At 38.2% G+C, this 25,298-nt stretch overlaps 1 protein-coding gene across 13 annotated transcripts in view; it reads left to right on the top strand.

The window, feature by feature from the left end:
- The first annotated feature begins 1,567 nt into the window (after positions 1-1,567).
- Positions 1,568-25,298, top strand: part of SOCS5 (suppressor of cytokine signaling 5) — a 59,717-nt gene continuing 35,986 nt past the window's right edge. For 6 of the 13 annotated variants that reach the window (XM_082358197.1, XM_082358204.1, XM_082358201.1 and 3 more), the window contains exon 1: positions 1,568-1,969. The gene's annotated coding sequence lies outside the window, so the exon portion shown is untranslated. Of the gene's footprint in view, positions 1,970-2,091; positions 2,305-2,338; positions 3,154-25,298 lie in introns of those variants that run through there. The other 7 variants (XM_082358202.1, XM_082358207.1, XM_082358198.1 and 4 more) reach the window with 2 other exon arrangements.

Raw genomic sequence — 25,298 nt, 5'->3', positions numbered from 1 at the left:
TTGCAAATAAGATCATCTGTACCATTTTTCTAGATTCCACAAATATGCGTTAATATATTTGTTTTTCTCTTTCTGACTTACTTCACTCTGTACGACATTCTCTAGGTCCATCCACATCTCTACAAACGACCCAATTTCGTTCCTCTTTATGGCTGAGTAATATTCCATTGTATATAGTACCACATCTTTATCCATTCCTCTGTTGATGGACATTTAGGTTGCTTTCATGTCCTGGCTATTGTAAATAGTGCTGCTGTGAACACTGGGGTATCACCCCTGAATTATTTATTTGCTAATTTACTCATATATACTTTGTCTCACCCTACTCAGGAACTTTGTCCGTTTTGTTCACCACTATATCCTGAGCACCTAAAAAAATGCCTGGCACATTGTAAAATGCTTAGTAAATACTGGGCTAATGAATAAATGGCCCAGGTGAGGCAGTGGCTGTAGAAATTGAGACAAAAGGGCATTTAGTAAATATAATCAGCATGACAAAGTTCAAAGGGGTAGGGAAGTATTACAGCAGTGAAGGAGTAGCCTGGAGGACTGCTCGCAGATTCTGGTTTAAGTGAATGAATGGTAATGTTATCAAAGAAGATAAAGAACAGATGGGAAGGAGCAGGTTTGTGGTCTTCTTAGTACAGTATTTGAGTTCTGATTTGGATATGTCAAGATTAGATTCAAGTGGAGATATCCAAAAGCACTTAGGTATGCAGATCAGGATCTCATTAAAGGTACACTCAGCCATCAAAATGGTTAGACCACCTAGCGTGCAGTAGAATGACTATGCACCAACTGAGGATCAGATCCTGGGACTCTCTTAAAAAGCCAACACAGAACCGATTTATAAAGGTTAACTGAAGAGAAATACAATCTGAGGGTTTATGGTCTTAGGTAAACTGGGGTGAGGGGTACATTGGGGAGGAGAGAAAGGATGTAGTCCATAGAATCAACTGCAAAAGAGATCATATAAGAACGAAAAAGTGATCCTTGAACTCGATCATATGGATGTCACTGGTAGCCTTAAGAGAAGCACTTTCAGTGGGTTAGTAAGGAGTATAATTTAGTCTGTACTGGAAGCATGAATTGAAATAAGGATGAGAACTAGACAGGGTCTCATAGTCAACTTTGTTTTGTTCTGTCTGGAGGCGTTGTAATACGATCAGGGGTATGTCTAACACAGAAGTGGCGGGTAAGTTTGTGAATGACGACAAGGCTTCTATAAGGCCAGATGGCCTGCCCTGGCGTCGGCACAATGCCTCAACTACGCTTTTATTCTTTCAGCCATTTCTAGGGCAGGGGCCCTTCCATACAAAGTGCAAGCAAAAAGTGGGAGACACTCCTCCATCTGATCATTGAGTCACGTTTGTGACAGCTGGGAGTGGGGATGGGAATGCTTGAATTAAAGTGCCCTGGTTCCCGTGGATCTTGGAATTTAGTAACAGGGAGGCTCCTTGCTGGAGGGAGCTAGGGAGACTCATTCACATTTTCCGACCGGGCACTCACGCCCTCCATTCAACATTTTTCCTTTCCTTTTCCCTAACAGAGTTGAAACCAGGGACAAAGCTTTCCTGCTTCTCCCACCTCAAGGTTGACCTTCCGCCCCCAAGCCCACCTCTGGACCTTCTCCGACCACGTGACCCTCTTCAGCCCCCGTGACTCGCCGCCGCCAACCCCTCCCCTCCGGCCGCAGCCTGCCTTATCCCGCCTCTCAAGCTCACGTGACCCCCTCTCTCCCACCTGACTGGCTCCTCCCTTTCCCCCGGGCCAGACCCGGCCGCCGTCGCAGCGGCCCGACTCCAAAATGGCAGCCGCGCACAGCGCGCACCCGAGCGGCCGGACCTCCCTGACTCCCGGGCCTCCCCGCTCTCGCTCCCTGCCTCCCTCCTTCGGCCTTCACCTACACGCCTTTGGATTGGCCGTTAGGAATCCCGCCCCTCCAGAGCCCCGCCTGCTATTGGTCACGGTAGGCTGCCCTTCAGAGAGGCGTGCCCCCTCCGCCCCCCGCCCCGGGAGGTATTTTCCATTCCGGTGGGGGTTGGGGGGAGGGGGGGAGGGGAAAAGGGTGAAGAGGGGGAGGTGGCCGGGGAAAGGGGTGGGGGCTTGGCGGGGGCATCCGGCGGAGCTGGGGTCCCCGGACTCCGTCCGGAGGAAGCGAGACTGCACCCGCTCGGGCAGTCGGAGGGAACGGGACGGGACCGGCGGGCGGGCGGGCTCGCCCTCTCGGTGACTGCGCCGTCCGGGCCCGTCCTGCCTGGCCGCAGGTGCCCCTGGATGAGGCCGCCCCGCGCGCCCCGACCGGTGAGTGTTCCCGGTGGCCCGGCCCTTGAGTGCTCCCCGGCCCCCGCACAGCCGTTAGCGGCCGCCTCTCCGGCCCCCGGTGCTCGCGCCCGGCGCAGTCCGCCTCCGGCCGGCGCCTCCACACCCCGGGCGGAGGCAGCGCCGGCCCTCTGGCCGAGAAGAGGACGACGGGCGGGGGACGGCGGACCCGGGCCGCGAGCCCCGTGCAGACCGTGCGCCGCGTAGTGGGAGCTTGCGCTCAGTGGGCTCTTGATGCATTTCGTTGAATTGTTTTTCTGGTTGGAGGAACGTAGGGCCCCTAAGAGGAAGGGGGTCGCTCCGGGCTAGCCGGAGGGCGTTCGTGATATGGGTCGTGGTGAATCGGGGGGGAGGTCACCGGAGACTGTGGGGCATTTGCGCGCGCTGCAGGGGAGGAGGCACCCGCCAAGTCACTTGGGGCTCTAAGGCTCCGATCCGGGGGTCCTCAAGGTCGACGAGAAGAGAGGTTCATCCGGAGATGAGAGAGGGAACTGGGGAGCTTGGATGGGGGAAGTGACTGGAGCACCTCCGGAGTTTAACCCGAGGTGGAAAGGGATGCGCAGGCGGGCGCTGGAAGACCCTCTGCAACTACTTGGGGTCCTCAGATTCTTTGGTGCTGGGATTTGGGGATTCAAGCAGCTGAAGCGAAGCGACTTTCTGGAGAGGGAGTTGCATTTAAAAAAGGATGCTCAGAAGCAGTTTAAGCACACAACTTGCTTGGTTCTGAACTTTGAGAGGCCGGGGTATTGGAGTCACGAGGTGATTTCTGACATTTTCTTTCGGCATTCCAACCAAAAGGTGGACCTTGGCAGTTATCTTTTATTTTAAAAGGTATGTATGCGTTCGATGGTGTTTTACCAGTTACTAGTTTTGCTGGAGATTCTCAAACTGCACCTTGAAATTCTTGTAGCAGCTTCTCCATCTGCTGAAGATCCTTTCTTCAGGTCTCTCCATCCATAGCAGTGGCTTACTTCCAATTTAACATTTAGACTGGACTGTATTATTACAGTTTGCTATTGGCATTTATTCTAGAAGATTAATAAGTAATTCACATGCTTTCTTTCCCTTGCTTTTAACTGTTTCTTTACAAGGTCATGCAATTTTAACTTTTTTAAGTGTTGAACTGGGCAGATGTTGGTAAGCTAGCAGCTCTAGAAAGCAGTATGCAAATTTGGGAATCTTAATGTCAGATGCTTAGTTTAATTTTAATAATCTTGTATTTGCATAACGCCCTTGAGAGTTAAGAACATAGAAAATGCATACCAGGGTTGGTCCACAGAATCCACCTCTGTGGCAGCCCACGAGGTGCTTCATGTCACTGAGAAGAGGAAGCTAAGAATTGCACAGCTAGCTTTTTAATCTTTTCTTAATCATATATGTTATCTTACTAGTTCCTCACAATTTACAAAATAAAAGCTTTTTTTTTAAAGGGAGCACTTAAACATGTATGAGAAAATTTTGTAGATTGTATTTTCCCTTTGCTATAAAATGTAATTCATCAGAGAAAACATTTTTGCAAAAAGGTGTTAATATATTCAGTTGGCACCTTCTTAGTTATTGAATAAATAATGGATAATTAAATTTTTTCTCCCTATTGTCCTTGAATTTTACTATCCGTCTTTAGGGAGAATGTACTGGCACACAAAACAGTAGCCTAAAATATTGAAACCTAACACCTTTTAACATTATAATAGCTTTTACATTATGCACCTTCAGACTCATCTATGGCAAACCAGTGGTCAGGAAGGCTTTCTCCTATCACCTTTGTTTAGAATGGGCTGTTTTCTCCCATTGTAAAACTAAGGAAAAATAACGCTTAATGCCTGCAAAGTAGTGGTAATAACTAAACAGAATGAGAATGGGAAGCTTGGAAAAAAGATGTATGTGTATGAGTCACATTTCTTTTAGAGCTGGAAGAGTAGACCATGGATATGATTATGTTGCAGATCAGGAGACCGAGACCCAGACCAGTGGAAGGGACTAAAATGCTAGCTAGCGACGAGCCAGGATTGGTGGGCAGGTCTCTGAACTTTAGTCCAGGGTTTTTCTACTTTATGACATTCACATTGTTTATTTCTAAAGCATTCTAGTGCCAACTGTAAGTGGTTTTAGGATTATGGGTGATGTTGTTCCCTTCTAAGGATAGAGAAGTTTGGGTTGACTAGTTTTATGCATGAAATGACATAAAACAAGATGAACTTTTATTGCAAAGTTTAAAACAGTATGCTGCAGTGTTAGTGGAAGTGCTGATGTTCCCCTCTTATTGGGAAGAGACAAACTGTCATCTAGATTGAAGTATTGGATGAACTTCTTAGAGTAGGCTAGTGTGCTTTAACTTTTATGCTAAAAATTAATTGCTTAAAAATTTCTCAGAATTCAAAAGGCTCTAGTATTTTCAAGATAAATTATACAAAAATTATTATTTTAAGGAAGTGTGGGGGTTTTGTTACGTTAAAATGGGTTTTGGTACCTTTGCAAAGAGCAGTAGTAGAATTACATGATACTTACGAAAACATGATTTTGATCATAGTTGTAGTAAAGACTGGATTTGTATAATTAACATTATGATCCTTGGCAAGTTATTTAACCATTATGTACCTAGGTTTCCTCACATGTAAAGTGAGGTTAATAAAAGTACCCACCTCAATAGGGTATTGGTGAGGATTAAAAGTGTTTCCTTAGCACAGAGAAAGGGTGCAACAAATACTAGATATTATTTGTAATGTTCATTAGGTATGTACAGGTACTTGTATGCTCATTTGTTTCCTTGCTGTTAATGAAGTCACTTTGTGGCTACAGAAAATTCCCAGATAAATACATGATCAGTATTTATCATATTTATTTTATAAATAACAGTCTGCTTTAAGGGGCACTTAGTGCAAATGATGCCCTCATTTATTATTTTTTTTAGTCCTTACTCTGCTCACCTTGGACCTTGAATTAGGTGTACCTATCAAGTTAGAGTGAAGGTGGCTGTTTTTCTGAATGTCATTGGGAGACCCTGTTGCAGTTTCATTATTCTAGAATTAAAATGTTAATAATTGATTTGCAGATATTCTACTGAAAATACAGTGAGTTCTGGAGTCCTACTGGTCAAACTTAGCTGAGGAAACCAGGGCTTTATAAGGTCTATTATTATTTGCAACCCCTTTCTCCCAATGGAACCTTGAGAAAATCATTGAGCCTTGTTTTCTGTTAAGTGAATATTTTGATGACTTCATTCGTTAAACTGTTAGGTTTTAGTGATAAAATTTGCTTAGCTCCAATTTTGTAACGTTTCGTTCTTTTTGATTTGCTATAGTCCAGGCCTACTTAGTCTCAAGAACATGTGGTTTAGCAAATGTGCTTTATGGTGACAGTGGTGGATTTCTTCTCCTGGATATTCTGGAGTTCTTCCTTATCAGGTTCTGCAGCTGATTTTATAGCAGCTCGTCTTCCATTTACAGTCCTCTTAACTTTTATTCTCCCACATGTTTGTGGTCTTTCCTTCTCACAACATCTTTACAATCTGTACCTCCACGTAGCTTCTTACCAGCTGTCACACATGAGCTTACTGTTTTTTATACCTTTTTTTTTTAACATTAATTTCAGTTATTTTTAAAATGTATATCACATAATATTTCAAAATTGCCCTTATTTTTAGAGTTTCATTGAATTGAGCCCATTTTACAGGTTTGAGATTAAAATCAGAAACAGGTTATAGCTCAAAAGCATCTTTATTATGCCAGTAGTTGATTTTTCCTATTTTGTTTTAGATCTCAGGCAGGCATTCTGTTGGTGGTACTTCAGATGATAAATACGTCCCTTTACTCTGAAGTGATGCTAACCAGCAGGGCTAAGAGAGTTACATGGAGCCATCAAAAGCTTCCAGTCATTTTTTTTCTTTCATTGATACAGAATTTTAATGTTTGAGAGTGACCAGCTCCTAATCTTCTTCTGATAAATTGTTTTAATAAAGATTATGAAATTATTACAATTTGTTGGCCATTTTTGGCCTCGTGACATGCTTTTAGGAATTTTGCAGAACTTAGACATGCAGATCTTTTCTTCACGTCTATTACATAATCTAATTACGTGAATAAAATATTTAGTTAAATATGGTTTCAAAAGATACCGTAAATACCGTGCTATAATAAAAAACAACCAACCGTTGCTCAGTTTTTCATTAAGTTGATTTTCTTTATATATTTAAAAATAATAAACATATATATGGAGTCTAAAAAAAAATGGTTCTGAAAAACCTAGGGGCAGGACAGGAATAAAGACGCAGATGTAGAGAATGGACTTGAGGACACAGGGAGGGGGAAGGGTAAGCTGGGACAAAGTGAGAGAGTGGCATGGACATATATACACTACCAAATGTAAAATAGATAGTGGGAAGCAGCCGCATAGCACAGGGAGATCAGCTCGGTGCTTTGTGACCACCTAGAGGGGTGGGATAGGGAGGGTGGGAGGGAGGGAGATGCAAGAGGGAGGAGATATGGGGATATATGTATATGTATAGCTGATTCACTTTGTTATAAAGCAGAAAGTAACACACCATTGTAAAGCAATTATACTCCAATAAAGATGTTAAAAAAAATAATTATGGCTTATGAATTGCCTGTTAGTCATATTGAAAATTCATGGGTACATGGACTGAGTAGATACAGCCCATGCAAACTACTTTCTTAGCTTCAATGTAGATGTTAGAGAGTGAGAGTTAGAGATGTTAGAGAGTGAGATAGTCTAAATTATATTTAGAGGCTGAGTTGTGACCCAGGAAGGGGATCCAGAAGTCATGGAGATAACTTCCTTGAAGGCATTTATTGTAGTTACTGGCTGGCTACAAAGTCCGAGGAAGAACATGTTGAGTGTTGTGGGACATGGTTCTGAAAACAAGAATGATGTTGTACGTGAAAATAATTATAAAAGGGGTTACCATTTTTTGACTGTTATGTTCCAGGCCAAGTGATTTGCAATCATTCTTTGATTTAATTCTCTTAACAGTTCTGAAAGGTGGGTGGCATTATCCAGTTTTATCAAAGAGGAAATTTGATTCAGGGAGGTTAAGTGACTTTCCCAAGTTGGCCAATATGTGGTACAATTGGGACTAAGGCCCTGGTCTTTTAATTGTTAACCCTAAACATTTCCGGGATATTAGAAGGCAGCTCTTAAAACTTGTAATTGTTTAATTTAGAGTTTATGAAATGTCGTTTTACTTCTTTGCTGTGGCAACTTTGGATGTCATTACAACAAGAGGTAGTATCTAGATATTTTGAGAGGATTTAGAGACATTCCTTAAATTCTTGATTGTTAAGGAAATCTAGGGATGTTTTGGTGTACAGTCTTATCTGCAGTGCTGGCTGCCCATAAAATGTTTCTCCTGTTGCCTTTATAAAATGCTGGATCATTAATGGGCATTAATAAGGGTAACATTAACAAAGAAAATAGTTTTTGGTGGAAAAGACTACAGAGTAGGCGTCCAGAGACCTGGGTTCTTCTAGTGGTCTGAAAGACTGGTGTGAAAACATTAGGATAGCATTGAAACAGGCTTAACGTTCTTGCTCTGGGAGTACGGGAAGGCCTGAGCTGTGTCTTAAGAGACGAGCAGGTGAGGAGAGGTTGTAGAGTTGTAAGCAGAGGGAGTACCAGTGTGTTAGATGAATCACTGAGCTGTATTTTTTTGAACTGTAATTTCTTCAAATGTGAGTTAAAATATAAGAAAATATTTTATATTTTACTTATAAGGGTAACGTATTGTATAGAAACTGTTACACATATTTTGTATTTGTTGATTTTGGAATCCCCCAAAAATGAGGTTCTAAGAACCAAGTAAATGTGAAAGTGCTTTGTAAATTTTTAAGTGTTCTACCAGTAAGAGGGATAGAGGAATACTGATACTCTTGTGAAGGATGGACAAAGAGGATGCTGTGAAAACTTAGGTAGCAGGAAGAGAAAAGTACAAGAGGAGAAACAGCAGAAGTGGAGAAGGGAGGTGTTAAAAGATGAAAGAAAGGAAGTGAATAGATGTGAAGAAGATTGAGTTGTAGTTCTCTTTGTGCCTGTTGATCAAAAGGAGGGTTATAAGTCTGTAACTGAAGACTTTTAACATTAATTTATGGTAAGGAAAAAGCTCAGCAGGTAGTTGAAACATTTTATTCACTTTTCGTGTAGTCTACACTGACCATGTTAACAAGGCTATGAAAATAGGCTAATTGAGAGTTGGCTGTATTGTCTGATTGTTTCCTCACTTCTGTATAGGTTTAGCTAATGGCTTTAAATTGTATAAGGGTGCTCATAAAAATAAAATAAGCTGCACTGAGTTACTGTTTATTCTAGATTTATTGAAAATAAAAGGGCATAGTGTGTTTAAGGAAAAGGGTGAAGTTTGATCTGTCAAAATGAGTGCAAAAGAAAATTAGGAAATCAGACTAGAACCAAGGTAGAATGGGAACAAAATGCCATAGTAGGAGTTAGTATTTTTATTTTGTTTTATAGATGAGGAAGTGATACAAATAGTTTGGTTCTTTAAAAACTGATTATAGCTGTAATGAAGAGTACAGGCTGGAGGAACAGAGAATTGAGACATTTATTCACCAAGGAATACGTATGGCAGGGTGAATGAATGAGGCATTTTCTCTGGCCTCTGGTAGGCAAATCACAGTCAAGGATGCCATTTAAGGCTCTGCCCTAGTTCAGGAACGAGATTATGATGGTCTGGATTAAGGAATTTGTAGTAGGGATAGAAACAAGACCACTGATTTCAGAGATATTTAGGAGTTTAAGTCCTCCAGACTTGGTTAGTGTTTGGAGGTGATAGAAGTTGAAGACGAGTCTAAGGTTCCTGACTTGGCAGGAGAATAATATGTGCAAGTTTGAGAGAAGGGGAATACTAAGTTTGCTTTCAGATAAGTAGTTACACTTTTTAGATAAGTAATAACAAGATATCAGTTGGAAATAACGGGTCTAGCTCAGGAACATGGTTAAGTTTATAGATGTGATTTGGAAGGCATGATGTTTATAGTTGAAAGTTTTGAAATTAGACAAGTAATGACCATAATTCCTAAATAATAATGCATGCAGAACAAAAAGTAACTGCCAGTGCTGGCCCTAAGTTTGAGAGTGTAGACGTTTTAAAATATGTATTTTAAATTTTGCCCACCTCCAGTCAAACCCCCACCGCGTAGCTTTATAAAGAATATATAGAAATATTTGCTGCCAGAAATATTTTAGTGTCCTTGAAATAGTGTACCGCATCCTGTCTGGCCATCAGCATAACAGGGAATTTGTAGACAAATGCACTTCCTTATTCTTCACTTTAGTCTCTTTTTGGAATTCTCTTTGCTTCCTTGAGCTGGTGAGGTAGTCTGAACAGATTTTGAAGCCTGAAGGCTTTTTTCACCTTCTTTAAAATCTAGCCCAGATCAGCCCTATTCAACCATCTCTTTGCCTCTCTTTCTCTCCTACTCCTACAGCCCTATGGAGCTCAAGGCTCCGGCAAATAAAATGGCACTCCAAGAAAGAAAAGTAAAAACAGCACAAGAGAAAGAACCTTGAAGAGGACTGTAATCTTTTCAGTTCTCCCCCAAAGGTTCTACTCTCTAAGCCAGGGGATGGAGTTGGTGAGTCATTAAGAAGTGATGTCCAAATTCAGTAAAATAAATACATCTATTGGGAGCAAGGTCTTCAAGTGCTGAGGGAATTTGGAAAGAATCTGAGGTGGTTTAGCACTTAGTGGAAAAGATGAGTTTTTGGTTCAGTTTTAAAGGAGGTAGAAAGACAAGGCTGTGCAGCAAAAGGTAACAATAACATTATTAAAGAGGGAGGGAAAACAGTATGTACCAAGGAAGTAGAACATTAAGAAAAAACAAAGGAACTGGTGAACAGGACTCTTTATCTAAAATGCACGGTTTGGGATGGAGTTAATGAGGAATTAGGGTTGTTACATGATTGAAGACTAAAATTTGGAGTTAGTACTCCTTGAACACATAGTAGAAAATTGAACATGAACAGAAGAGTATGTAACATGATTTAAATAGCAATTAAGCAATTATGGAAGATGACAACTGTTATATATAGGTTATGATGTATATGGCACTGATTAATTTATATACCACCCAAATCCCTTATATTTTCTCTTTTTGTTTTCTTATTATGTACTTCTATACCCGTAGTTCTCAAACTTTCCTGGGCATACAAATTATATGAAGCTCTTGTTTGAAATATAGATTCATCCATGTTACATGTAACAGTGTTTAGGTCCTTTCAGTTGCTGACTAGTGTTGCATTGTATGGATATACTGTAGTTTGTTTATTATTATTGTGGAAAGAGTTGTTCTAGTTTTCAACTGTTATGAGGAAAGCTGCTATGAACATTCTTGTATAGGCTTTTTGTGACACATGTATTCTTTACTTGTGGGTGAATACCTAGAAGTGGAATTGCTGGGTATATGGGATAGGTGTGTTTAACATGAGAAATTAACAGAGCAATTTCCAAGGTGGGTTTTCCATTTTACACTCCTACCAGCAGTGTTCCCGCTTCCTTTCTTTTAGGGAAGAGTTTGGGTGCAATTGATGTTCTTCCTTAAATGTTTGTAGACTTCACCAATGAAGCCATCTGGACCTGGAATTTTCTTCGTGGAAAGGCTTTTAATTAAGGATTCAGTTTTTAAAAGAATAGGTCTAAGACTGTTCAGATTTTCTGTTTCTTTTTGTGTCTGTTTTGGTAATTTGTGTCTTTCAAGGAATTTGTCCACTTCATCTAACTTGTCAAATTTATCAGCTTGAAAATAAATTATATATTTTATGAAACAGTATTTCCTTTTAATGTGAGTAGGATATGTATTGATGTTCCCTTTTATTCCTGGATATTGGATTCATTTTCTCCTTTTCCTTCCTGATTAGTGTAGCTAGGGGTTATCAATTTCTTCAGTCCTTTCATATAATCAACTTTTGGTTTTGTTGATTTTCTCTGTGGTTTATCTGTTTTCCATTTAATGATTTGAGCTCTTTTACTAATTCCTTACTTTCTCCATACTTGGGTTTAATTTGCTCTCCTTTTTCTAGCTTTTAAGGTGAAAGCTTAGGTCATTGATTTTTAATTTTTTAAAAAAATTATCAACACTTAAAGCTATACATTTTCATTATCATTATATACAAAATAGTTCCTAATTTCTCTTATAATTTTTCTTTGATTCATGGGTTGTTTCAAAGAGTTTTGCCAAATAATTTCCCAATATTTGGAATTTTCCAGGTGTTTTGTTACTGTGTTTTCATTTAATGCCATTGTGATCAGAGAACAAACTCTTAATAATTTCAATCCATTTAAGCTTTTTTTATTGTTTTATGGCCCAACACGTGGTATATCTTGCTGAATGTTCAATGTGTACTTGAGAAGAATGTATATTCTCCTGTTGCTGGGTGGAATGCTCTCTAAATGTCAATTAAGTTAGGTTGGTCTTTGTATATCTTCTACATTTTTACTAATTTTCTGCCTGCTTGTTCTGTCAATTACTGAGAGAGCAGAGTTGAAGTTTTCACCTACAATTTTGGATTTCCCTGTTTCTCTTTTCAGTTCTATCAGATTTTGTTTCATGTTTCAAGCACTGTTAGAGCACTGTTAGGTGCATGCACATTTAGGATTGTTAAGTCTTGTTAATGAATTGGTCCCCATGTCATCATGAAATGTCCCTTTTTATTCCTGGTAATTTCCCTTGTTCTGAAGTCTCTGTGTCCTTTTGATTTTGCATGGTATATCTTCTTCCATCCTTTTACTTTTAACCTATCTGTATCGTTATATTTAAAGTGGGTTTCTTGTAAACAGCATGTAGCTGGGTCTTGCTTTTTTATCCAGTCTGACAATATCTCTTTTAATTTGGCGTGTTTATACCAGGAATTGGCAAACTATGGCTGGCAGACCAAACTCTACCACCTGTTTATGTAAATAAAGTTTTATTGGGACATAGTCATGTTCATTCATTTACATATTGTTTGTGGTTGCTTTTGTGCTACAGGTGGCAAGGTTAAGTAGCTGGGACAGAGACCAAAGCATAAAATATTTTCTGGTTCTTTATAGAAAATGGTTGCCTACCACTAGCTTAGACCATTTACACTTAATGTAATTAAGGTTGGATTAAAATGTACTGTCTTACTATTTGTTTACTATTTGTTCTTTTTTCCTTGTCTTCTTTTGGATGGATTATTCTTTATGGTTCCATTTTATTTTTTCTGTTTATAAAATATTTCTCTTAAAAAAATTTTTAGTGGTAGTCCTTATAGTTAATTAATAACAGTCTGCCATCAAATAATATTATACCACTTCATGAGTAATGCAAGAATCGTACATAATGTTACAATTTCTCCTTCCCATCTTTTGTGCTTTTTTGTCATACATTTTGATAATGTGTGTTTTAACCCTGTTGCTGATCTTTTTGCTTTTGTCAGGCAGTTACCTTTTAGAACAATTAAAAATGAGAAAAATGTCTTTCATATTTGTCTCATTTTAATCATTTCTTTAGATCTTCATTTCTTTGTGTAGATTCAAGTTTGTGTCTAATATCATATTCCTTTTGCTTGAAAAGCTTCCTTTTACATTTCTTTTAGTGCAGCTTTCTCTCTCTTTCCCTCTCTCCCCACTTTGTCTCTCATTTTGCCTTCAGTTTTGGAAGTTATTGTTAGTAGTTACAGAATTCTAGGTTTCCAGGGTTTTTTTTTTACCCCTTTGAGCACCTTAAAATGTTATTCTCCATCTTCTCATATGCATAGCTTCTGACAAGAACTCTGTGGTGATTTTTATGTTTGTTTCCCCATATGTAATATGTGTTTTCCCTTTGGCTGCTTTTATGATTTTTCTCTTTATCACTGGTTTTCAGCAACTTTATTATGATGCTCCTTGGTGTGGTTTTATTTGTGTTTATTCTTGTGATTTATTGAGCTTCTTAGATCTGTGGGTGTATTATTTTCATCATATTTGTAAAATTTCTAGCTATCTAACTTCGAATTTTTGAATTCCCAAGTATTTTTCTCCTCAGACTCCAGTCCTGCATATGTTCATTCAGCCACTTAATATTAGTTCACAGGTCACTGAAGCTCTCTCCATTTTTCTTCTAATCCGTTTTTCTTTTCTTTCAACGTGAAAAGTTTGTGTTTCCCAGTCTTCAAGCACACTGATTTTAAAAAATTCTCCTTTGTCTAATAGGCTGTTATACCCATCAAGTTAAATTTTTATATCAGGTGTTATTTTTTTTTTTAGTTCTAGAATTACCATTGATTTAAAAAAAATAACTTCCACTTCTCTGTTAAGATTTTTTTCTTTTTTTTCATTATGTCCATGTTTTCCTTTAAGCCTTTGAACTCTTTTCTAATAGCTATTTTGAAGTCCTTGTATTAAAATTCTCTTTATCCCTACCACTCCTGGATCCTGATTATAGGTTACCATTTCTTATTTTTTCATACATCTGGTAATTTCTTTGGGGGTTATGGTGTTGAATATTTGCCTTGATTTTTTTTTTTTTTTTTTTTTTTTTTGTCTTTCTTTCTTGAGTATTAAGTTTTATTCTGGCAGGCAGTTGCTTTGTGGATCAGATTGATCTTTTGAGTTTTGTTTTCAGGGTTTTTTGGGTTTTGGTTTTGGGCAGTTCTAGAATAGCTTTCAGTTTAGGGCTAGTTTGGGCCCATTACTGAGGCATGCCCCTTCTTGTGTCTCACTTGATTGCCCCATGTGTTCATCAAGGTTTATTCATCCCAGCTGGTGGAAACTGAATGATCCTGGCCCTGTGTGAACTCTGGAAGTTGTTAGGCTTAGAGCTCCCTGGTATTTGTTATTTTCTTGAAGTTTTTCTTTGTCTAGCCTCATAGATTTACATAACACACATACGCAGATTGGTGTTTAGCCAGAAACTCAGGGAGACCTCTTCTGTAGATTGTTGAGCATTTCTGTTTCGTTTCTTCCTTTATGGTAATATGCCCTGCAAATTCTAGTCGTCTCAGACTCCACAAATTCTGAGCTCTGTCACCTCATCTCAGTGAGACTGTTGGCTCTGTTTGGGTTCCCACTCCTTTTGTTGTAGTTCCAAACAGAAAGCTGGGGCAGTCTTTGGGTTCACCTCATTTCTTTCCCTTTTTTCAGAGGTCATATTTCCATACTGCCTGTTACCTAGTGTCTGAAAATAATTGTTTTATGTTTTGTCTAGTTTTCTACTTGTTTGTGTCAGGAGGACAATTCTGGACTTTGTTGGTCCCTCTTGCCTTCATTTTTGAAGGGTATTTATGCTGGATGTAGAAATTTAAGTTGACAGCTCTTTTTTTTTTTTTTTTTTTCCTTGTAGCACTTTAACATCATCGTTTCAATATTCTCTTGTTTAAGTTGTTTCTGATGAGAAGTTAGTAGCCATTCTTACCATTGTTCACTTGATGTAATACATCTTTTTCCCCCCCTCTGGCTGCTTTAAAGATTTTCTCTTTATCTTTGGTTTTCAGCAATTTTATTTATTCCAAGACTAGCTTAGCCCTAATACCAAGGCATGGCCTTTCTGAGATCTCTATCAAATGCATGTCATGTTCATTGAGGTCTCTCTACTCTAGCTGCCAGGAATTTGAACAACTCCCAGGTAGTTGTTCAGCTCATGCTCCATAGTTGTTCTTTCCCCAGATTTTGTTCTTTGACTCGCCTCATGCAGTTTTGCCTTGTGCATATGCAGCTTAGTCCCTAGGCAAAGGATTAGGAGATCTCTCTACAGGTGTTTGAAACTTTTTCTCTCCACAGCTCCCTTCTTTCTTGTATTGTGCTCCTTAAATTCCATGCCTTCAGTAGCCTCAGACTTGGAGCTCTATTTTCTCAACTCAGTGAAATAGCTGTGTTCTTTGGGGGTTCCCCTTCCCTGTGGCACAAGCAGAAAGCCAGGGTGTTCGTGAGTCTTTGTTTCCCTTCTCTCAGAAATCACAGTCCTATGCTGCCTGTTGTCCAGCATCTGAAAATTATACTTAATATATATTGCCCCGTTTGATGGGCAATACGTATAAAGTATTATTTTCAGGTGTTGGACAACAGTCAACATAGGACTGCCTTTCACATCAGGAGGTCATAACTGGAAATGGAAGTGTAGAATTTCATTTTAATTTTTCTTCTTTTTAAAAACTTTTTTGCCTCACGGCTTGTGGGATCTTAGTTCCTGACCAGGGATCGAACCTAGGCCCTCGGCAGTGAAAGTGCAGAGTCCTAACCACTGGACCGCTGGGGAATTCCCTGAAAACTTTTATAATTTTTGGTACAGTATATCATACTTTTTAGAGTATGGCTTCATTAAAAAAATAATGCCAGCTCATATTTTAATTTGCAAGCCATACAGAGAGCTACAAAGAAGAAAGTTCACAAGAAAGAAAGAAAGAAAGCTCAATATCCCAAAACCCAGAGTTTACCATGGTTACCTTTATCATTTCAGATCTCATATTGCAAATATGCACATAGAAGAATAATTTATTTTTTAAATGGATTCATGCAGTTCATGCTATTTTTAATTAAAAGCACTTAAATTTAATTAACGGGGTAAATTTATTAAACAGAAGCAACACTGGAAAAATGGCTCAACCACAGATAAATATTTATTTACTACAAGAGATATTTCCTAAAAGATTTTTCTCTAAGGTTATGAAATAAGATTATGGCAAAAGCTTAAGAGGTTAGAATCATTATGTCATAGTTCGCATGCTTCAATAGGTCTCTCATATAAAAAAGAATCACGTGTTGGTAAATACCTGCTGTTGGTAGGAGAATAAATTGGCACAAATTTCTAAATGGCTATTTTAGCTCAAGCTGCTATAACAAAATACCATAAACTTATGGTATTATAAACAACAGGTGGCTTATAAACAACAGAATTTATTTCTTACAGTTCTGGAGACTTGAAGTTCGAGATTGGGATGCCAGCATGGCTGGGTTCTGGTGAGTGCCCTCATCAGGGTTGCAGACTGCAGACTTCTTGTATCCTCAAATGGCAGAAAGAGAGCTAGCTAGCTCTCTGACTGCTTCTTATAAGGGCCCTAATCCCATTCATGAGGGCTCCATCCTCGTGGTCTAATTACCTCCCAAAGGCCCCACTTCCAAATACCATCACATTGGGGATTAGATTTCAATATATGAATTTTGGGGAGATACAAACATTCAGTCCATTACAATGGCAATTTGGCAGTATTCAGAATCCTTAAAAATGTTCACATCCTTTGCCCCAGATTCCATTTTTAGGAATTTATTATAAGCAAATAAGAGATGTGTACATTATGTGTACACATGAGTGTGTGTGTGTGTTATTCATTTCAGTGCTATTTATAATGTTTAAAAATTAGAAGCCTGTTAAATGATTAAATTATGATACAGCCATATAACCAAATACCATAAAAACATAAATTATGTTTTTTAAATTTTTTGTTTAGTATACTACTAATAAAAATAATTGGCAGGTGATAAAAATCATGAGCTTTAAGATGTTTAAGGGTATAAGGTATAAGAAAATATTCAAATATAGTAAATAAAAAAAGTAAGATGATATTTTGGAGTATCTTAAAAAGGATATATTTATTTAAAAAATAGGATGTAAAATAAAATACGCTAACTTTGAGTAGTTAAATTATGGGTTATTTTTCAATTATATACTGTTTAATATTTTTCACATTTTCTACAATAAGCATGTACTATGTTAAAAATCATACAAAAAACTTAATTTTTAAAATTCTGATAAATTGAATGATTGGGAGGATGAGGGAAGAAGGATTTAAGTGATTGTAGTTTTTCTCATCTTAATCATGCCTCTTCTCCATTTTTGCAGGTACTTTAGCTTGAACTTTATCTGTATAGATTTAGTGAAACAGGCATTTATTCTTATACTGTATATGTAATATATATCCTAAACTTTTTCTAATTTAAGGCAATCTCCCATGTTTCATAGTTTAAAATTGTGGGTTTGTATCAAGCACTGCTTTGCACACTTGAAGAGATTTAATATTGCTTTCTTTCCCTTTTCCATTTATTTCCAGAGCTGTTTTTTTAAGTTTTTGTCTTGCTTTCTCAGCCAGTGTTACTGCCCACCTCCTTGCAGATGTGGATGCCTTTATGTTAAAGAAAGAAGTCGTAGTCTTTAGTTTTCTTAATAAAATATTACATTTGCTGTCTCAATCCCTAGCATCTTAGGCATATGGACCTGGTGCTCTTCAGGAACTCACTCTAGTGCCTCAGCTTCCCATTTTTTGCTATATATTGAACATGTTAGAAATCCAGTGGAGAAAGTTACTATTCTAAAAAAGAGACAAAGGAATGTTGTGGTTAATGAATAAAGAAATAGACATGTCCTCCAGGGAGGTATCATTTATACCAGACTTCAGAGAATGACCTTAACTTGAATAGTCTAGTGTCTATACCTCAGCAGTTACAGATCCAGAAAACTCATTTTGGTCAGGGGAACTGATTTCATGCTAAGCAAATTTACTGAAGACTCATATGGGAAACAAAGTTAATTTCTTAATTTACATTAAGAAATAATATCAAGCCATAATATTTTGATAGCCTACATCTTCATTGTAGGGCTACATCTACCAAAGGGATGTGAACAGTTGGGGTCCAATAATCAGACTGTGTTTTCCTGAAGGCTCAAGGCAGTACATTCTTCTTCGATTACCTTATTTTTAGTCTTTGTGAAGGGCTCTATAGCTGTGGGCAAATTTTTTAACCTCCCGAGTCTCATCATTAAAATTGTGATAATAACTAGCTACTTCCTAGGCTTGTTGTGAGAACTAAATAAGATAATCTATGAAAAGTGACTAACCTAGTGCCTATCAGACAGTTGCCATTCAGTAATTGTTCAGATGATTTGTTGTCTTCTACTTCTAGATTTGAGGTCTGGGGTTTAAGAAAGGCACTCTTGTTCTTTCCTTTCCCTCTGCAGGCATTGCTGGGAACTCTACTGGGCTAAGTGGTGTTGAGGTACTAACACTACTTGATTTACAAGAATATTGTTGTTCTGAGTGATAAAGTTTAACTTAATCTAGTGAAGAACTGTAATGAATCTTTGCATAGGTTATGTTTCACTGTGAGATCTAGCCATTTTAATATTTTGAGACTAAGGTAAGAATCATTCTTTTAAGGAATTCGGTAGTGTTTGCTTTTCCAATTTGACATTTGTAAAACAGCTTGCTATTTCTTGTAAAACAAACAAGTAAATTCCAGATAACAAATTTAATAAGCTGTTTTTACTCGTTGCTGACAACTTAGTAAGGTTTGTGCTCTGTAGTTATTTCTAATTCATTATATTCATAGATTGTAATGTTGTAAAAGACCTAATCCCTTCCCCTTTCCTTCAGATGAGCTTACTGAGGCCCAGAGAACCAGCCTGAAACTAAGCCAGACAGCTGATGCATCATAGCGGGTCCCTGGGACTGTGAGGTGCCAGTGCAGCTGGGCCCAGGACAGTGAGGCCCTTGATATAAGAGTTTGTACTCTGGAGGAGGCAAGGAGAGCGGCCAGCTCCTTCTTTTGGATGTCAGCATCCTTTCTTTCACATGGTTGTGAGAAGGCGGTATTGAATTCAAGCAGTGAGCTTGCCATAGTCCTGAGTGGCAGACATCCTAAGTGAGTCCCTTCTAGAAGGAGCCCCTGCTTGCCCCTCCTTCCTTGCTTAGCCAAATCCAAATCAGAGTGAATGAACAAATGTCCTTTTTGTGTCAGGTACCACGTCTACTAACTAGGCACTGTGGAGCAGTTGGGACTTACCTGGGAGGTTTTTTTTTTTTAATTATTTATTTTTGGCTGCGTTGGGTCTTCGTTGCTGCGCGTGGACTTTCTCTAGTTGTGTCTAGCGGGGGCTACTCTTCATTGCGGTGCACGGGCTTCTCATTGTGGTGGCTTCTCTGTTGCAGAGCGTGGGATCTAGGCCCGCAGGCTTCAGTAGTTGTGGCACACGGGCTTAGTTGCTCCGTGGCATGTGGGATCTTCCCAGACCAGGGTTCGAACCCATGTCCCCTGCATTGGCAGGCGGATTCTTAACCACTGCGCCACCAGGGAAGTCCCTACCTGGGAGTTTTTAATGGCAGAGCTGAGACAGGTCTCTAGACTCCAGCACACTCTTCTTTTTGCCATATCCCTGTCCTCCCTACATCAGATGAATTTTTTTTTCTCTTCTGAATTACTGTTTGACTTATATGGGAGACTTGTTAAAGAATATTTTGACATCTGTTTAGAAGTTATTCTCTAATTGTCCTAAGTAGTACTTTCTTATTTACAGTTCTGGTTTCTCATTATCTCGTGGGTGTGTATTATGTCCTCAACTAAATCCTTGTGGACCTATACCATTTTGATCTCTTTCCTGTGACCCTTAGGGCTTGGAATATTTTAAGCATTCAGTAAATTGTTGATCAGTAAGTAAATATTGGTTATCAATTTTTTAATTGTACCAGACTTTACATTTTAACATACTTTCAACTAGAGAAGGATCTGGATTTGCTACTTAAAGCTTGTAATCTCAGAAGATTTAAGATTGAAAAGAGTTATAAAAGTGCTGTTGTCATTTGAAAGAAATTGAGTGCTCTCACAGATAACTAACTTCGAATGCTTTAAGATCTAGGAAAAGTTAGGGACGGTGAGGTTGGTCCCTTATTTAAATAAATGACTTGTGGCCATCCGGTTGTGTTTTTGTTTTTTAAAATCACAATCTAAGATCTAACTTTTTTGGCAGCCAGCAAAAAATATATATGGTTATAGAGAAGAGCTGTCTTGAATTATAATCCTCTGTGTGTTTTGGTGGACTAATTTGCTATGGGTTTATTTCTTGAGAAGAAAAAAAAAATTTCATGCCTCCTTAGGATGGTTTACAGAGGTGCAGTTATGACCAGTCTTAGCACGTGGTCCCAGTCAGCAGTCTTTTTTCTCCCCCCAGCTTTATGGAGGTATAATTGGTAAGTAAAAATTGTACATATTTAAGGTATACAGTGTGACGATATGATACACATATACATTGTGAAATAATTACTGCAATCAAGCTAATTTATATATCCATCATCTCACATAGTTACCCTCCTTTGCGGGGTGGCTGAAAACATTCAGGATCTACCCTTTTTGCAGATTTCAAGTATACGATACAGTAGTATTAACTGTAGCCACCATGCCATACATTAGATCCCCATAAATTATTCATCTCATAACTGAAAGTTTGTGCCCTTTGACCAACATCTCCCTATTTCCGCCACCCCCAGGCCCCTGGCAATCACCATTCTACTCTCTGTTTTTATATATCTCACCTTTTCTTTATCTATCCTGTCAGCATTCTTAAAAGTGTATGTTTTTTATATCAAGGAGAATCAGATGAGAAAAATCTGGATAAACCGTTGTAAATCTATAATTGCTATTAGAAAAAATAAGGGACATACCATACTAATAATGGACAATAATGTCATTTTTATTTCAAGGACCAAATGAATATCTAGTATGAATGTGGAATCTTTCTTTTGACTTGATATTATTTGTTTTGTCTCAAATTATCTTTCTTACATGGTGATGTTAAATATTTATCTTTAGTTGTTACTAGGTATTAACAGCCTCTATGGTTGGTTGAGGGATGTAATTGTTTCTGAGTCTAGAATTTATACTTACGCCATATCTTTGTATAATTTTTTAAAATTTAAGTCTCCTGTCTGCTATCTCTGCATGCTCCCATTTCACTGGTGTTCACATTTATTTTGAGCCTTAATTTGTAAATAACTAGAAAGTTCTAGGATAATTTATACTATGTATTTTTTTTTAAACAAGTTTTCATAATCAGAACAATTTTTGTGGTTTTTTTCCGGCTGTGTTGGGTCTTCGTTGCTGCACGCAAGCCTTCGCTAGTTGCGGCGAGCAGGGGCTACTCTTCGTTACAGTGGCTTTTCTTGTTGCGGAGCACAGGCTCTAGGCACGTGGACTTCAGTAGTTGCAGCATGTGGGCTCAGTAGTTGTGGCTCACGGGCTGTAGAGGACAGGCTCAGTAGTTGTGGCGCATGGGCTTAGTTGCTCTGCAGCATGTGGATCTTCCCGGACCAGGGCTCAAACCCGTGTCCCCTGCATTGGCAGGCGGATTCTTAACGACTGCGCCACCAGGGAAGTCTCTACGTATTTTTAAAAGCTTTAAAAAACCTTTGATTAACGTACAGTAAAATTGACTTTTTTGGTGGGGAGGGCATATGGTTATTTAAATTTTACCTCGTATATAGATCCATGTAACCACCACCACAGTCAGGATACAAAACAGTTCCATCATGCCCCAGAACTCCCTCATGCTGTCCCTTTGGATCACACCCCAAACCCCTGGCTATCCCCTCTTAACCCCGGACAATCACTGATGGTCATGTAAATGGAATCATACAGTATGTATACTTTTGAGACTGGATTCTTTCATTCGCAATAATGCTCTTGAAATTCATCCAAGCTATTGCATATATCAATAATTCTATTTTGTTGCTCAGTAGTATTCCATTGATAAACTGTACTACAGTTTGATTATCTGTTCACCTATTGAAAAACATTTGGGTTATTTTCAGTTTGGGGCAATTATGAAAGAACTGTTATAAACACTTATGTACAGGTTTTTGTGTGAGCACAGATTTTCATTTCTGTAAGATAAATACCAGGGAGTGGGATTGCTGGGTCATATGGTAAGTGTATATTTAACTTCATAAGGAACTTGCCAAACTTTTTCAGAATTTATGTCCCATTTTGCTTTCCTACTTAGAATGTATGCAAGTTGTAGTTGCTCTGCATCTTCTCCAGCATTTGGCGTTACACTTTTTAAAAACAATTTTAGCTGTTATAATATCGTTATGCCTTTAATTTAGATATCCCTAATAGCTAAAAATATTGACCACCTTTTAATGTAGTCAGTTGCCCTCCATCTAGCTCTTTGGTGCACTTTTTGTTCAAGTCTTTTACCCAGTTTTTAATTGGGGTCTGTGTTTTCTTACTGTTGAGTTTTGAGAGTTCTTTACATATTCAGAATTCAAATCCTCTGTCACATATGCCATTTGTAAATATTTTCTCCCAGTCTTGTAGCTTGGTATTCATTTCTTGACAGTGTCTTTCACAAAGCAAAAGTTTTTAATTTTGAAGTCCAATTTATAATTTTTTTTCTTTTATGGATCATGCTTTTGGTGTCGTGTGTAAAACTTTGCCTAACCCCATGTCACTACAGTTTTATCCTGTAGATTCTAAAAGTTTTATAGCTTTGTATTTTACATTAAGATCTGTGATCCATTTTTAGTTAATTTCTGTATAAGGTGTGAGGTTTAGGTTATATTTTTGCCTATGGATGTCCAGTTGTTACAACACTATTTTTGGAAAAGACTATCCTTTTTCCATTAAATTGCCTTTGCAGACATCTTTGTCCAAAATCAGTTGCCATATTTGTGTGGATCTGTTTCTCAACTATAGTCCATTGATTTATGTGTCTGTTCTTTAACCCAATACTGTACCCTCTTAATTACTGTAGCTTTAGAGTAACTTTTAACATCAATTAGTATGATTCTTTCATTTTTATCCTTTTTAAGAATTGTTTGGCTTTTTTAGTTCCCTTTACTGTTGTTGTTAGAACAAGTTTGTCTATATATACAAAAAATATCCTGGGGGGTGGTAGTTTGATCAGAACTGTGTTTAATCTACAGATTAAATGGGAAGAATTGACACCTTTACTATGCTGAGCTTCCAATTCATGAATGTGATACGACTTTCCATTTATTTAGATCTTCTTTGATTTCTTTAATAGTGGTGTAGCTTTGGCATACAGCTCTTATACCTGTTCTATTAGATTTATACCTCTGTATTTCAAATTTTGGGGAGCTATCATAATGATATTTAAAAATTTTGGTTTCCACTTTTTCATTGCTAGTATTATATACGTGATTGATTTTTGTGTGTTGACCTTATACTTTATGACTTTGTAATTTTACTTATTAGTTCTGGGAGATTTTGTGTAGATTCTTTGAGATTTTTATGTAGACAAACATGTTGTCTGCAAATAGGACTTATTTTTTTCTTTGTAATCTGTATGCTTTTTTTTCCCCCTTGCCTTCTCATACTTGCTAGGACTTTGAATACAGTGTTGAATAGAAGTGGTGAGAGTAGGTATCACTGACTTGTTCCCAATCATAGGGGGAATGTATTCAGTCTTTCACCATTAAGTATGATGTTAGCTGTAAGCATGTCCTTCCTTCTACTTGATTTGGGTTTACTTTGCTCTTCTTTTTTTCTAATTTAAGGTGGACACTTAAGATTATTGATTTGAGAATTTTCTTCTTTGATAATGTAAGCATTTAATGCTATAAATTGTCCCCTGAGCATTGCTTAACTGCATTGTACAAATTCTGATGTGTTTTAATTTTCTTTCAATTAAAAATATTTTCTAATTTTCCTTGAGATTTCCTCTCTGACCTGTCGATTATTTGTAAGTGCATCATTTAATTTCCCAATTTTTAGAGATTTTTCTGTTATCTTTCCGTTATTGACTTCTAGCTTAAATTCATTGTGGTCAGAGAACATATTTTGTGTTACTTAAGTTCTTTTAAATTTGCTAAGATTGTTTTATGACCCAGGAGAAGGTCTGCCTTGATGAACATTCTCTGTGGACTTGAAGAGAAAGTTGTTGGGTGGAGTGTTCTACAAATGTCAGTTAGATCCAGTTGGTTGACAGTTTTGTTCAGTTTTCTATCCTTGCTGATTTTTTGTTTACTAATTAGATAGATTACTGAGATAAGCATGTTGAAGTCTCCAGCTATAGTTAGAGATTTCTGTATTTTTCCTTCCAGTTCTGTCAGATTTCACTTCATGTATTTTGACGCTCTGTTAGGTGCACACACATTTAGGATTATTATAATCTTCTTGGTGAATTGACTCTTTTATCATCATATAATGTCATTTTTTATGCCTGGTAATTTTCTTTGGTTTGAAGTTTACTTTATTTGGTATTAATATAGCTACTCCACCTTTCTCTTGATTAGTATTTCTATGATATATCTTTCCCCATCCTTTTACTTCTAACCTACTTATATTATCATAGTTGAAATAAATTTCTTGTAGGTGACATGTAATTGGATCTTATTTTTTTTTATCCATTTTCATAATCTTTGTCTTTTTTAAAAAAATTAATTAATTTATTTATTTTTATTTATTTATGGCTGTGTTGGGTCTTCATTTCTGTGCGAGGGCTTTCTCTAGTTGTGGCAAGCGGGGGCCACTCTTCATCATGGTGCGCGGGCCTCTCACTATCGCGGCCGCTCTTGTTGTGGAGCACAGGCTCCAGACGCGCAGGCTCAGTAGTTGTGGCTCACGGGCCTAGTTGCTCCACGGCATGTGGGATCTTCCCAGACCAGGGCTCAAACCCGTGTCCCCTGCATTGGCAGGCAGACTCTCAACCACTGCGCCACCAGGGAAGCCCCAATCTTTGTCTTTTAATTGGTATGTTTAGGTGCTTTCCATTTAATGTAACTGCTTATATATTTGGATTGAGTGCTACCATTTTATTGTTTGCTCTCTGTTTGTTCTTTTTGGTTTTTGTTTCTCTTTTTCCCCTTTCTGCCTTCTTTTTGGTTATTTGAACAGCTTTTGGAGTTCCATTTAAGTTTATCTTTTTTTTTTTTTTTTTTTTTTTTACTATATCTCAATTTAGTGTTGGTGTGGGTGTGTGTGGTTGCTCTAGGGATTGTAATATACATATCTAAATTCTTTTTTTTTTTTTAATTTTATTTATTTATTTATTTATGGCTGTGTTGGGTCTTCGTTTCTGCGTGAGGGCTTTCTCTACTTGCGGCAAGTGGGGGCCACTCTTCATCGCGGTGCGCGGGCCTCTCACTATCGCGGCCTCTCGTTGCGGATGGAGCACAGGCTCCAGACGCGCAGGCTCAGCAATTGTGGCTCACGGGCCTAGTCGCTCCGTGGCATGTGGGATCTTCCCAAACCAGGGCTCGAACCCGTGTCCCCTGCATTGGCAGGC

This window comes from Balaenoptera borealis, assembly GCF_965194805.1.
Source record: "Balaenoptera borealis genome assembly, chromosome: 15".
NCBI lineage: Eukaryota > Metazoa > Chordata > Mammalia > Artiodactyla > Balaenopteridae > Balaenoptera > Balaenoptera borealis.
Note: the sequence above shows the minus strand (reverse complement) of the source record. Positions and strands in the feature narration are given on the sequence as shown.